Genomic DNA, 13,931 nt, shown 5'->3' on the forward strand with positions numbered 1-13,931 from the left:
TGAAAATGTTGAAGCAACACATAAAGATGATGTTTGGTACGCTGATTCACGTGCTTCGAACCACATGACAAGTCATGGGGAAAGGTTCAAGGAGATGAAAAACCTTGAAAGACTAGGTTTTGTGGAAACAGGGGATGACACTGCTCATCCAATTGCCCATGTTGGAGATGTGCCATTGCTATGCAGGATGGCAAAGTGAAGTACCTTGTAGATGTACTTCATGTTCCAAACATAACAAAGAATCTGGTTTCAGTTGGCCAGATGATTGAGCAGGGTTTGCAAGTTCGGTTTAACCCTGATGGTTGTTATGTTGAAGACTTTAAAGACAAGTGCAGGTTGGTTGCAAAAGGCAACAGAGTGGGCATAATGTTTACATTGAATGTAAACATGCCTGAAGTGAGTGGTGCGATGTTTGCAAATGGTTCAGGAATTGTTACAGACAAAGACATTTGGCATAAAAGAATTGGACATGTGAATGTGCAGAGAATGAACTCTATGCTACAGACTAAAGGAATTGTGATAGGGCTGCCAAAGTTTAAAGTTGAAGGTATGTAGAAAATATGTGAAGGATGCCAATTTGGAAAGTAAACAAAGCATGTATTTCCAACGTAACAGAAATGTGAGCAGAAATGCACCAGATGTTGTGCATTCAGATGTATGGGGTCTTACGAAGACCATGTCTATGGGAGGTTGTAGGTATTATGTGACATTTATTGATGACCACACAAGAAAAGTGTGGGTATACTTCATGAAGGAGAAGGGTGAGGTGTTCACTCATTTTCAGAATTTTAGAGTTATGGTTGAAAAACAAACAGGGAAATATGTAAAGTGCCGAAGGTCAGATGGAGAGGGAGAGTACTTCTCCAATTAGTTCTCCGAATTTTTGAAGAAGAATGGTATTCGAAGACAGTTTACATGTAGATACACTCATTGGAGAGTACTTCTCCAATGAGTTCTCTGAATTTTTGAAGAAGAATGGTATTCAAAGACAGTTTACATGCAGATACACTCCGCAACAAAATGGAGTTGCTGAGCAGAAAAATAGGCACATTGCTGAGATTGCGCGAGCATTGATGGGAGAGAAGAATATGCCGCATAGCTATTGGATTGAGGCTGTTTTTACAGCAGTTTACATCATGAACAGGGCTCCAACTGCACCCATACATGATGTAACTCCAGAGGAGAGGTTTACTAGCAAAAAACCTGATTTGTCTCATTTGAAAGTCTTTGGATGCATTGCATATGTGCATGTGTCAGATGAGCTGAGAACTAAGCTGGATCCAAAAGCTGAAAAATGTGTGTTTATTGGGTATTCCCTTGAGCAAAAGGGATACAGGCGTTATAACCCTGCTGCTACACGTGAGTGAGGGTAAGCAAGGATGTTGTTTTTGATGAGATGACCAGCTAGTATGCTACTGAAAAAGAAGCTGTTGGGGCTAATGTGAGTGGAAATGTGGTTGCACAGAATGCAAGTCAGCAATCACAGTCTTTGAGTGGACCAAGAGAGTCCTCATCTAGTAGTTCAGTTCATAGACCATGGAGTGGTAGGCTACGTCATAATACCAGTCCTGCAAATGTGGTTAGTACATCACATAAAGGCAAAGAGAAAGTGGTTGAGCCCCTTAGTATGCCTGACATTTCTGCAGGGCATTCTCATGTCGATGGAGAGTCTAGTGGCTCTCAGAGATGAGCCTTGATGAGGATCTTGGGATACTAGCTATGAGAACACCTGGTGTAAAGAAGGCTATGGAAGCCATGAATACAAAGCTGCGAAGGTCTGAGAGAGTGAAGAATCCTGTGTAGAGGTTTACCTATGATGGTTATGTGGCACATCACTATGCATATACATGGCAAAAGTTGTGCAGGTTGTAGAGCCCACATGCATTGATGAGGCTGTTGGAAATGTGTGTTGGGAGAAAGCTATGGATGAGGAGATGGATGCACTATATGGAAATGAGACTTGGGATTTAGTGCAATTGCCTGAAGGCAAGAAAGCCATTGGATGCAAGTGGGTGTACAAAGTAAAACATAACACTGATGGAAGCATAAGCAGGTACAAGGCTAGATTGGTAGCCAAAGGATATGTGCATACATATGGCATAGATTATGAGAAAACTTTCAGCCCAGTTGCCAAGATGGCAACAGTGAGAGTTGTGATAGTAGTGTCTGTGTTAAAGCAATGGTCTTTACATCAGATGGATGTAAAGAATGCATTCTTGCATGGGGATTTATAGGAAGAGGTGTATATGTTGTAGCCACCTGGTTATGAGGATGCGAGTTACCCTGAGCATGTTTGCAGGTTGAAGAAAGCCTTGTATGGCTTAAAACAAGCACCAAGAGCATGGTCTGACAAGATTTCTGAATATCTTGTCACTATTGGCTTTCATGTAGCCAATGCAAATTTCTCGTTGTATGTGAGACACAGTGATAGAGGGGTTGTGCTTGTTGTCATCTATGTAGATGACCTGATCATTACGAGGGACCATGATGCAGAGATCTTGCTTAGACAGAAGTTTGAGATGAAGAATGTGGGGGAGCTCAGATATTTCTTGGGCATTGAGGTGATTAGGTCACCACATGGTATTGGATTACTGTAGAGATAGTATGGCTTGGACATGTTGTCCAAGTATGGTATGACGGGCTGTAAGCCTATCTCAGTGCCATTGGATCAGAATGGCAAGTTGAGTGCAGATTCAAGAGAGATTTTGGAGGATCCTACTATGTATAGGCGCATAGTAGGAAGCTTGATCTACATGATGATCACCAGGCCAAATTTGAGCTATGCTGTTGGATTGGTGAGTCAGTTTATGCAAGTTCCTCGGAAGCCGCATTTGGATGCATTGAGACGCATACTGAGGTATGTGAGGTCTACTTTGCATTGTGGACTATTTTATGAAACTGGGACAGAGATATGTGTACATAGGTACACAGATGTTGATTGGGCTGGTAGTATCTCAGATAGATCTACTAGTGGCTTCATGTTTTCTTTGGGGAGTGCTGCTGTGACTTGGAGCAGCAAGAAGCAGCCTACGGTTGCTCTATCTAGTACAGAGGTGTTGCTATGGCAGCATGTGAGGTAGCTTGGTTGAGAAAGCTACTTGTAGATTTGGGTCTAGCAGTGGATAGACAAGTTATCATTTTCTGTGACAATATTAGTAGTGTACAGTTGGCCAAGAACCCAGTTTTTCATGCTCGTACAAAGCATATAGAGGTCCACTACCATTTTGTCAGAGAGAAGGGTTTGGCAGGAGGCATTGACCTTGTTTATGTCAGCACACAGGATTAGGTCGATGCTATCTTCACCAAAGCATTGGGTACAGAGAAGCTTCGCAAATTCAAGGCTTCGCTTGGTGTACATGAGATGGCATCGAGCTCGAGGGGGAGTGTTGAGATATTGAGCTCATCTAGTGAGGCGGTGGACACTGATGACCCGCCGCTTGGGGGATAGGCCCCACACTTACACCATTGGCATGGTTGGTGAGATCATGGGTGATATGCGGCCATTGGGATGACAGGCTATGTGATAGCCATTCTAGAGACTGGCATAGTTATAGCACCAGCTCATTTAGTTGGGTTCACACTATAGAGAACCCTAGTATGTATTTGGCTGAGTACCTTTTTATATGGTGTGTACTTTTATCTTTGTATATGGTGTGTTGAGTGTTGAGTGAAAAAGAAGATTTTTAGCCTCTCACCTTGTGTGTTCTCTTTTAGGGTTTTGTGAGTGTGTGTGTGCTTGCAAGAGCTTCTTCCCTGCATCTTTGTATATGGTGTGTTGAGTGTTGAGTGAAGAAGAAGAAGATTTTTAGCCTCTCACCTTGTGTATTCTATTTTAGGGTTTTGTGAGTGTGTGTGTGCTTGCAAGAGCTTCTCCCCTGCATCTTTTCAGCTCTCCGTAGCCCTGTCTCGAGATCCTCTTGCTTGCTAGCTATACAAAGTCCTTCTCCTTCTGTCCCATGGCCTCCTTCATTTTCCCCCTTTCTTCCTTGAACTCCTTGTTGGCCTTTTGGAGGTCCCTTACCTGGCTCTACATCTCTCCTAGGCGGTCTACCTCCAATCTCCTCCAAGGTAGCTCTACAAGGGTTCCTACTGGCTTTTCACCATCTAGATGATTGCATCCTTTTGTTTTATTGTAGCCTATAGTTTTGTCATCTCTTTTAATCCATCAATCATACTTTATTGCAAATAGCTGAGAGCTCTCTGCACCCAGTCTGTGTCAATGTTCTTTGTTGGAAAGTTCACACCACTCATAGTAGCAGGATGGTCAGCCTACACTTGTTTCCAACTATAGGCTTGTGCTTGTTGTTGCTTCCTATTTTGCTACTGCTCTAGCTGGTGCAACAGGATGGACTTGCCAATGTCGACCAAGTCCTCCTTGAGTTGTTTGCTGCTTTTTGTTTCAACCGACCTGCTACTCCCATCCTTGGCCATTCTTTCCTTTTTTGCTGGACTTCTTTTTGCCAAACTCCAAGATTCTTTTCTTCCCCAAGGCTATCTGCTTCTTTCCTTGTCCATAAACTTGTTCCTGCGGCTTCTTAGCTTCTTTCTTGCTGGGCTTTGTCTCCTCTTCTTGTTCTGCAACTTCTTTTTGGCCCTTCTCCTTCTCCTTTTCAGCTCCTGGTTATACGTTGAATAAGGCCGTCAAGTATAGGCCAACCTTTGTTCTAGTGTTTGGGTAGTTGACTTTCCTGATTTGATCCTTCAAATTATTGTAAAGCACCTCATCCCAAGCCACTTTCATTCCTGCCTCTGCTATTTTCACCATCCTATAGGCTTTTCTTGACATGCAATATGGCTTGTGTGTGAGATTTATCATCTCCACCACAAAGCATATTTACTTCTATCGATCGTTGTTTGTTGTGCCTGTTATTTTGAATTCTTTAGCCTTGCCCTCCCCAGTGGGCCAAACTCCTTGATAAACTCATCATCATTGGCGGCTAGCTTGTTGACCTCAGCCTCCCCTTTAGCTGGCAATCTGAAGACTTCAGCCACATAAAGGGGGTTGAATACCCTTTTCTCACCTGATGGGAGTGTTATGATATTTGATTTCTGCAACTGCTCTAGTTACTCCATGGCGTGGGCTTGAAGTTGTGTTGGAGCTCCTCCCACGACAGCTCTGCAAACTCCTTCAACCCCATCTTCTCCAGCCACTAGGCATGCTTGTCTACCTCCTTGTATAAGGTGGATGAGAGGAAGTCAAATTCTACCATTTTCTCAACGTCAGTTGCACTAGGGTTGAGAGACAGAAGGCGAGGGTGGAAGAAGATCTTAGAAACAATATGGCTTAAAGCACAAGGTAGAAAGAACTTTTTGCACATTGATTTTTGAATTAGGCTTTCAATGGAGAGATAGCCAGCCATTGCCATGATGCACACCTTCCCTGGGTATGACCATAACTGCTCGATATCTTCATGATTCCCCCAAATCCCTTTCACAATCTGGCCATGAGTTACTATGCCCTTTACGAGGTCATTAATGACAGGTAGGTGACAACGACATGACATGTGTCCCTTTCCATTCATGCGCCCTTTTTTGAGGTGGTAACTTCAATTTTCCTACCACCTCCATGGTGCTGCCAGTTGGCTCCTCTATTTTTGTACATACTAAAATCATATTTACATATGTACATCCTAATTGGTCATGAGATCTCCTCTAAATCTTGGTCCATTATCTGACAGAAGTTCCAAAGGCACATCAAACTTACAACACATGTCTTCATACACAAATTTAGCTACTTCTTTGGCTTTAATCTGCTTCATAGTTTGAGCTTCCACGCCCATTTTGAAAGATAATCCACAACAGTAAGAATGTAACACTTTCCTCTGGATGTCCAACTTTCCTCTAGATGTCATGGACAAAGGCCCCATTGCATCAATACCCATCTTTCAAAAACATCAAAAGAATGTATGTCTGAGCTCATACTTTAACACTCTCTTGCCCAATTGTTGACATTGTATGTAAGACCTACACCATTATGACCTTTTGTATGTAAGACCTACACCATTATGACCTTTTGGATGCTAGGCCAAACACATGTACAAAAAATTTTATGATCATCATGTAAAAGTAGATTACAAAAACACTTTGGATATGGAGGAGTATAGCCAAAACAAGCTATAACTAATCTAATACTCCTCTTCATCTCAGCTACTATGTTGTTGACTGTGATCCTCCCTATCATCATCACCTGTGGTGTCCTACTACTACCCACATTGCTTAGGGGAAGGTGATAGTATAGCTTGAAAGATTGGGGGAGGAGAGAGAGCTTGAGCTCTTGCAAGCACACACACACATACTCACACAAGAATAGATAACACATACATAAAGAAGGAAGGTTGAAATATTCTTCTTCTTATTACTCTCAAAAGAATTCTCCAAAAGATATATGAAAATCCAACATAAGTACTAGAGTACTATGTACAAGAGGTCCATAATGTGAACACAAAAAATAGGTGAGCTAGTAAGATATGCCATAACTCGGTTGGACTAGGTAGGTATAATCTAGTTGTAGAATCACTCGCAAAGATATGTCATGTTAGCTACGACACACACCAGTGGTGTAAATGTGAAATGGTCATGAGTGTCTACTCGTGTTGATCTTGACATCTCAATGCTCCCCCTCAATATCAAATCCATCTCCAAGAGTCCAAGCATATTGCAGAATTTGTGAAGCTTCTCTGCTCCTCCTAAGGCCTTGGTGAAAATATTAGCCACTTGCTCCTCTGTAGTAGTACGGATGCAATCAACATCTCTTGCTAAGACCTTCTATCTGATGAAGTGATAATGGACCTCTATGTGTCTGGTCTACACATGAAACACTAGGTTTTTGGCCAACTATATGCTACTAAGGTTGTCACAATAGATGACATCCTTCCTATCCACATGCAACCCTAAATCTCCAAGTAGCTTACAGAACCATGCTACCTCACATGCTACCATCACAGCACCCCTATACTCTATCTTTGTACTTGACAAGGCAGCCGTTACCCCCACTAATTACGTCTTAATTATTTGCTAATCACTTTGTTGATGATGTTGATTCTAGTGTTTGATCCACCATAGCTCATCACAATGCTCTAATTTCAACATGGTATCAAAGCCATGCTAATTTGTGAGCCCATTATCTTGCTAATTATTTTGCTGATTAGGATTAGTAGAAAATTATAATTTTCCCTCTTTTTTTCAACTAGCTTCTGTACCCCTAGCCAGTGGAGGAGCTCCCTCTCCTTGCGCACATAAAATTAGGCCAAACCCTTCTAGCACATGATAGGTATCTCATAGCTCTTCAAGCTCATCCAAACAGCGTAGCAAACTGCCGCCGAATGAAGGAGAAATCGTTGTTTTAGCAGGCTTTGTTTTTCAGCAGAAGAACTCAGATCTACACTCATTCAGGCTGAATCACTCTGATTCCTCTTTGCCCAAGGTGTTTTCAAGCATGCTCTACAAGTTGGTGAAGACAAAATTCAATTTCATCAAGTCTACAGTGAGATCCAAGCTCTTCATCAAATCTGCAGGTGACTTTGGTAAAATAGAGATTAAGCTTTCAATATTTGGTCAAATCTTGTGTTTATTGGCTTAATCCTCTACTAGAATCATTGCTATTGATTCCTTTGAAAGCATTTGAGCTCATTTGAAGTCTAAGGCACCAGATTTGGACTCCCCGCATACTCTGTTTTATGCACACAAGATTAATTTGCTAATCAGTGATGCTAATCACTATATTTTGGTACAATTGAGGGTTCAAATTAACCATTAGGTATCTGATACAGATCCCTATCTTTTTAGATTGCAATTAGGAATTGGTTTGATACTCCAACCATTCCGTACAAATTGGTTACCCTTGATTTAATGTAATTTCTAGGAAAATTGTGCTAATAAATTTGTGATAATCATCATTTTGCATTTAACCCTTGGTTAATGCCTCTAAATCTCACTCAAATTCAAGATTATTCACAGCCAAAGTTGCATTTGGGAATATGCATGAGAATAAATGCTATACGCATTATGTATTGGGCACATTGCATGAGTGTAAATATGGGATCAGACACTGCCCTTGTCCAGAATAAGGCAAGAGGTAAGACCTCCCGCATAAATTTGGGTTTGCATTGCATAATGACACAAGATGAGACATCAAAAGCCCAAAGAAACTGCCAGCAAAACATTGAAACATGTTGCTCACATGGAGCAAAAAGACCTGACGGACGAGCTCATGGCCCAAAATAAGGCAAGAGGTAAGACCTCCCGCATAAATTTGGGTTTGCATTGCATAATGACACAAGATGAACATCAAAAGCCCAAAGAACCTGTCAGCAATTGAAACATGTTGCTCACATGGAGCAAAAAGACTTGTCTTGTCCAGAATAAGGCAAGAGGTAAGACCTCCCGCATAAATTTGGGTTTGCATTGCATAATGACACAAGATGAACATCAAAAGCCCGAAGAAACTGTCAGCAAAACATTGAAACATGTTGCTCACATGGAGCAAAAAGACCTGACGGACGAGCTCATGGCCCCAGCCATGAAAGAAGAAGAATATCTCTTTCCAAGAGGAAGATCCACACCAAGAAGATCTAAAGGAAGACATGGACACGAGAAGAGAAGCTGCCACAAGAAGACTGAAAGAAGAGATGGACGCGTGGAGAGAAGCTGCCACGACAAGAAGACTAAAGACAAGAGAAGATGTGAGGCTCCAAAGAGTGAGGAGCCATGTGAAAATCTCAGAGAGAGAGAGAGAGAGAGAGAGACCCCACAACCCAATGTAACCTGTCCCAACAAAGTAAAACCACCTCTGAGCCACCGATGATGTAGGCCACGTAGTAGATGTATGTGTGAGCACTTTAGTCAAGGTCGCAGGCAACTATAGTAAGCCTTAGACACATAGAGAGAGAGAGTGTTAAGGACTATGAGTTTAGGGACTCGAGGCACTGGTCGCAAGCTATCAAGTAAGAGAGAAACTTGATATAGGGTCCAGGTGTGCTAAGATAACTTGAGGGGAGGTGTGCTAGACACTAGTCGCGCAGACTATCAAGTAAGGAGGCAAACTTGGTATAGGGTCTAGGTGTACTAGGAGTATTCACTTGAGGGGAGGTGTTGACCTTACTGCTTCTACCATGGAAGTTGGCTTAGCATTTTTGACCAATGTATTCAGAGGTTCATTTAACTTGCGAATGAACTTGTCCAACAGCTTTTTCTCATCCAAGGGCGGAGCATACTTGAGAAGGAGGGAAAATGCCTTGTGATATTCCTCTATTATTCGGCTGCCCTGAGTCAGCTCCAAAAATTCATTCATCTTCTTTTCTACAAACCCTGGGGGATAAAATCTCTTCTGAAGATAGGCTTTTAAATCCTCCTAGGTCGGGTGTTCCTGTCAAATGATTAGTATCACAATGATTTCTCTAGGCTACTTGAGCTGTCTCAACAAGAGCCATCTTGCTCTTATCATTATACCTAGTCACATCAAATTATTCCTCCATTGCCTCTATTAATTTCTTAAGAGTTTCACCTAAATCTTCTTCTTCTCCTTTGAAAGGGCCTGGTTGGGCTATGGAGGGCCTTGCGAACATCAGAATTGAGCTCTTCCTCCTCTACTTGAGGATCAACATGTCTACCACGGTTAACACGATTCATGATCCTGACAATCACGTGATATGAGTAAAATTTCTCTAATCAGTTTAACCGAGGATACGTAAAGTATAAAAGGATTCTCTAAACAGAACGACCACTTTGTTATTGATCCAGATAATACAAGAAAAGTTCAAGTAGTATATACAACTTTTTCTATAACCTTAAAAAACTTTCCAATCCTCTTAGGATTCTCACATGACATGGGATAAAGATTTTATGTACAAGAAGCAGTATTCTCAGTTTAGTGATTGCTGCATAGAATTCACTGTTGGGTGATAAATCATGTACACCCTCGATACAGTAATGGTCTACAAGACTAGCAATCTCTAGTTCGTGGCATATTATTATATTTTGATTTAACATTTCTCTGTCTCCTCTATTGGAATTTCAACTATATAAGATCTTTGATCTTCACCCCACATTTGAGTCCACTGGGACCAAGGTTGGGTTACAAACAGTTCTTCTATGAGATCCTTACTGCTAAGGGTGCTATAATCTTACTTCTATGTATAAAACATTTAAGAAGCCTATACATACGGCACATAAGCCTAAAGTCCAGGGGTGTCAGATGATAAAGTATAATATTATGGGGAACCCCTAACTTCAATATAAGATCATTGCTAGGGAGATCTTCTCTCTCAACTTTTGGCGTTTACTGGAACAGGCATGGATCCTCCATCCATGAAACCACATATGCTGTCCTCGTTGCTCGACAAGATCAAGAAAATAGAGATTCTTTGCGAGTTGGTTTCTACTTGAATGGGTCCTAGCTGACGAAATGAGGTGCTCAAATGCGAATGCCATCATATCCTAACTTTGGGTCAAGTCAGGAATACCTAATAGATACGGGGTGTCTATCTATAAAACCCAATTTACTAACTATAAGTTTCCACCATGGAAATTAATATAACTGAAGTTCATCATGTGAAAGCCCTTAATTAGGTAAATGTTTTACCATTTAACCCTTACTTGCGTGATTATGGCCTTTTGGTTAGGTACGGGGTCTTGACATGATAACCACTACAAAGTCCCTATATTCTTCTCTCTTAACATTTTATAGGTCTGAAAAGGGATATTTTCAAGTTAGGCCATTTCTACTATGAATTTGAGAATTTTAAGGTCAAATTTGGAATCAGCACCATCACAAAACCCTAGTCTCCCATTTTCTTGAGACTCAAACGGGTACCCGGAACTACTTTAATCAATGATTTGAAGTTTATAAGCTGACGGTCCACCGTCCAAGATAAAAGGTCATCCAAATGTCTATTTGAGACACAGGAAGTACCCTCATGGTCACGGGACAGTGCCAGACATTTTTACAAAAATTATTCCCGATGACAGCGGCCGGACAACGCCGGGTGGTACTTAGAGAGGTTTGTTTTGACCGCCGCCCAACAAGGTGGTCATCCCATAGAAACACTCATTTATTATACTAAGACCCATTTCATATGATCATGATATTATCCCGAACTCTATCTATCTTCTAAATTACTAAGTATAAATCTCAAGAATTTCCAAAGAAGACAACCTTATGAGAATAATAAATAATAAATAGTATAAAATCTTATTTATTTTCTAATAAGTATAACAAAATCCTCTTTCTAGAAAAATATAGAGAACAATCTTTTTCTAAAGATAATGATAAATATATCTTTTTAATACCCATCCAATAATATAGGGGGAGTTCTATAAATGAATATTTTTACATACTCCATGTGATAAATATAAGTATGAAAATATAACATTATCTTTTATAGTTTAGGAATATTCATGATAAAATATACTCATAAATCCCCTTTTTCTATAAAATATTTATGCATACTCATGCTATAAATATATATATGCATAAAATATCATATAATATCTTCTTTTAACCCTTAAATATTCATATATGAACATGCATAAATATCTATACATAATATATTTACATAAAATGCATAAATCATATTCTAAATGATTAAACAAGGCCTTTCCATGCATATAAACATAGGAATGTATCTATCATTCTTCTTTTAGATATAAAAATCTATATGCACATAAAACTAAATATTAAGTGAGTCATTTCTTTTTATAGAATTATGGAACATCATCATGCATGACTTAGCCATGATCTTCTTGATTATTCATGCTTGGAAGATAATAAGAAGAAAAAGGAGATAGCCAATATGAAGGAAAACTCTTATTTACATCCTAATCTCATTCTACTCCCTTAAACAAGGACATAATTATGAGGATTATCATCCTTATAACTAAACCATCTATTAATCCTTAGAGAAACATGGCTTAGAGATTTAATCATGGATTAATATGCTTTCCAAACATAGAAGGGAGATCTTCATCATTTTATTAACATGTAGTTATGAGAGAAAATCTACTAAGATGTGGAGTAGAAGAGAAGATCAAATTTTTAGAGAGCTTCTAATCATGAAAAAAGAAAGTAAATAGTCATGGTTTAGGCATACCTATCATGATGAAAATAACCTTAAGCTTGAATGGAGTTTTTTAACCTGCAAGAAGATGAGGATGATCTTGGACTTGCAATAAGAGAGATTAGCCTCCAAGATGACGATTAGGCAAGAAACACAATGGTTTAAATAGACAAAACCAAGGTTTCTACCGAGGGAATAAAGGAGAGCGAGAAGGAGGAAGAAGAAATACACTAGAATCATTTTTAGACTAACTTTTTACAAAAGGGGAGGCTCTATCTACAGGGGAGATGGGGGGTTGCATGTGGATAGGAAGGATGTCATCTAATGTGACATCCAGATAGTTGGCTAAAAACCTAGTGTTTCATGTGTAGACCAGAAACATAGATGTCCATTATCACTTCATCAGAGAGAAGGTCTTAGCAGGAGATGATTGCATCCGTACTACAAAGGAGCAAGTGGCTAATATTTTCACCAAGGCCTTAGAAGCAGAGAAACTTCACAAATTTTGCAATATGCTTGGACTCTTGGAGATGGATTTGATATTGAGGGGGAGCATTGAGATGTCAAGATCAACACGAGTAGACACTCATGACCATTTCACATTTACACCACTAGTGTGTGTGGTAGCTAACACGACATATATTTGCCAGTTATTCTACAACTAGATTACACCTGCCTAGTCCAACCGAGTTATGGCATACTTATCTTACCGGCTCACCTATTTATTGTGTTCACATTATGGACCTCTTGTACATAGTACACTAGTACTTATGTTGGGCTTTCATATATCTTTTGGAGCATTCTTTTGAGAGTAATAAGAAGAATAATATTTCAACCTTCCATCTTTGTGTACGTGTTATCTATTCTTGTGTGAGTGTGTGTGTGCTTGCAAGCTCTCTCTACTCCCCCAATCTTTTCAAGCTAGACTATCACCTTCCCCTAAGCAATGTGGGCACAGTCACCGACATAGTAGCTAAGATGAAGAGGAGTATTAGATTAGTTATAGCTTATTTTGGCTATAATCCTCCATCCAAAGTGTTTTTGTAATCTACTTTTTCATGATGATCATCAGATTTTTTTTACATGTGTTTGGCCTAGCATCCAAAAGGATGTGTCATAATGGTGTAGGTCTTACATACAATGTCAACAATTGGGCAAGAGAGTGTTAAAGTATGAGCTCAGACATACATTCTTGTCTTTTGATGTTTTTAAAAGATGGGTATTGATGCAATGGGGCCTTTGTCCCCTAGAGGAAAGTGTTACATTCTTACTGTTGTGGATTATCTTTCAAAATGGGCGTGGAAGCTCAAGCTATGAAGCAGATTGAAGCCAAAGAAGTAGCTAAATTTGTGTATGAAGACATGTGTTGTAAGTTTAATGTGCCTTTGGAACTCTTGTCAGATAATGGACAAAGATTTAGAGGAGATCTCATGACCAATTAGGATGTACATATGTAAATATGATTTTAGTATATACAGAAATAGAGGAGCCAACAGGCAGCACCATGGAGGTGGTACAAAAATTGAAGTTACCACCTCAAAAAAGGGTGCATGAATGGAAAGGGACACATGTCATGTCATCGTTACCTACCAGTCATTAATGACCTCGTAAAGGGCGTAGGAACTCATGGCCGAATTTTGAAAGGGATTTGGGAGAATCATGAAGATGTCGAGTAGTTATGGTCATACCGAGGGAAGGTGTGCATCTTGGCAATGGCCGGCTATCTCTCCATTGAACGCCTAATTCAAAAATCAATGTGCAAAAAGTTCTTTCTACCTTGTGCTCTAAGCCATATTGTTTCTAAGATCTTCTTCCACCCTTGCCTTCTGTCTCTTAACCCCAGTGCAACCGACACCGAGAAAATGGTAGAATTTGACT

The sequence above is a fragment of the Cibotium barometz genome, chromosome 38, assembly GCF_041138505.1.
Source record: "Cibotium barometz isolate CiBa-2024 chromosome 38, ASM4113850v1, whole genome shotgun sequence".
Classification (NCBI taxonomy): domain Eukaryota; kingdom Viridiplantae; phylum Streptophyta; class Polypodiopsida; order Cyatheales; family Cibotiaceae; genus Cibotium; species Cibotium barometz.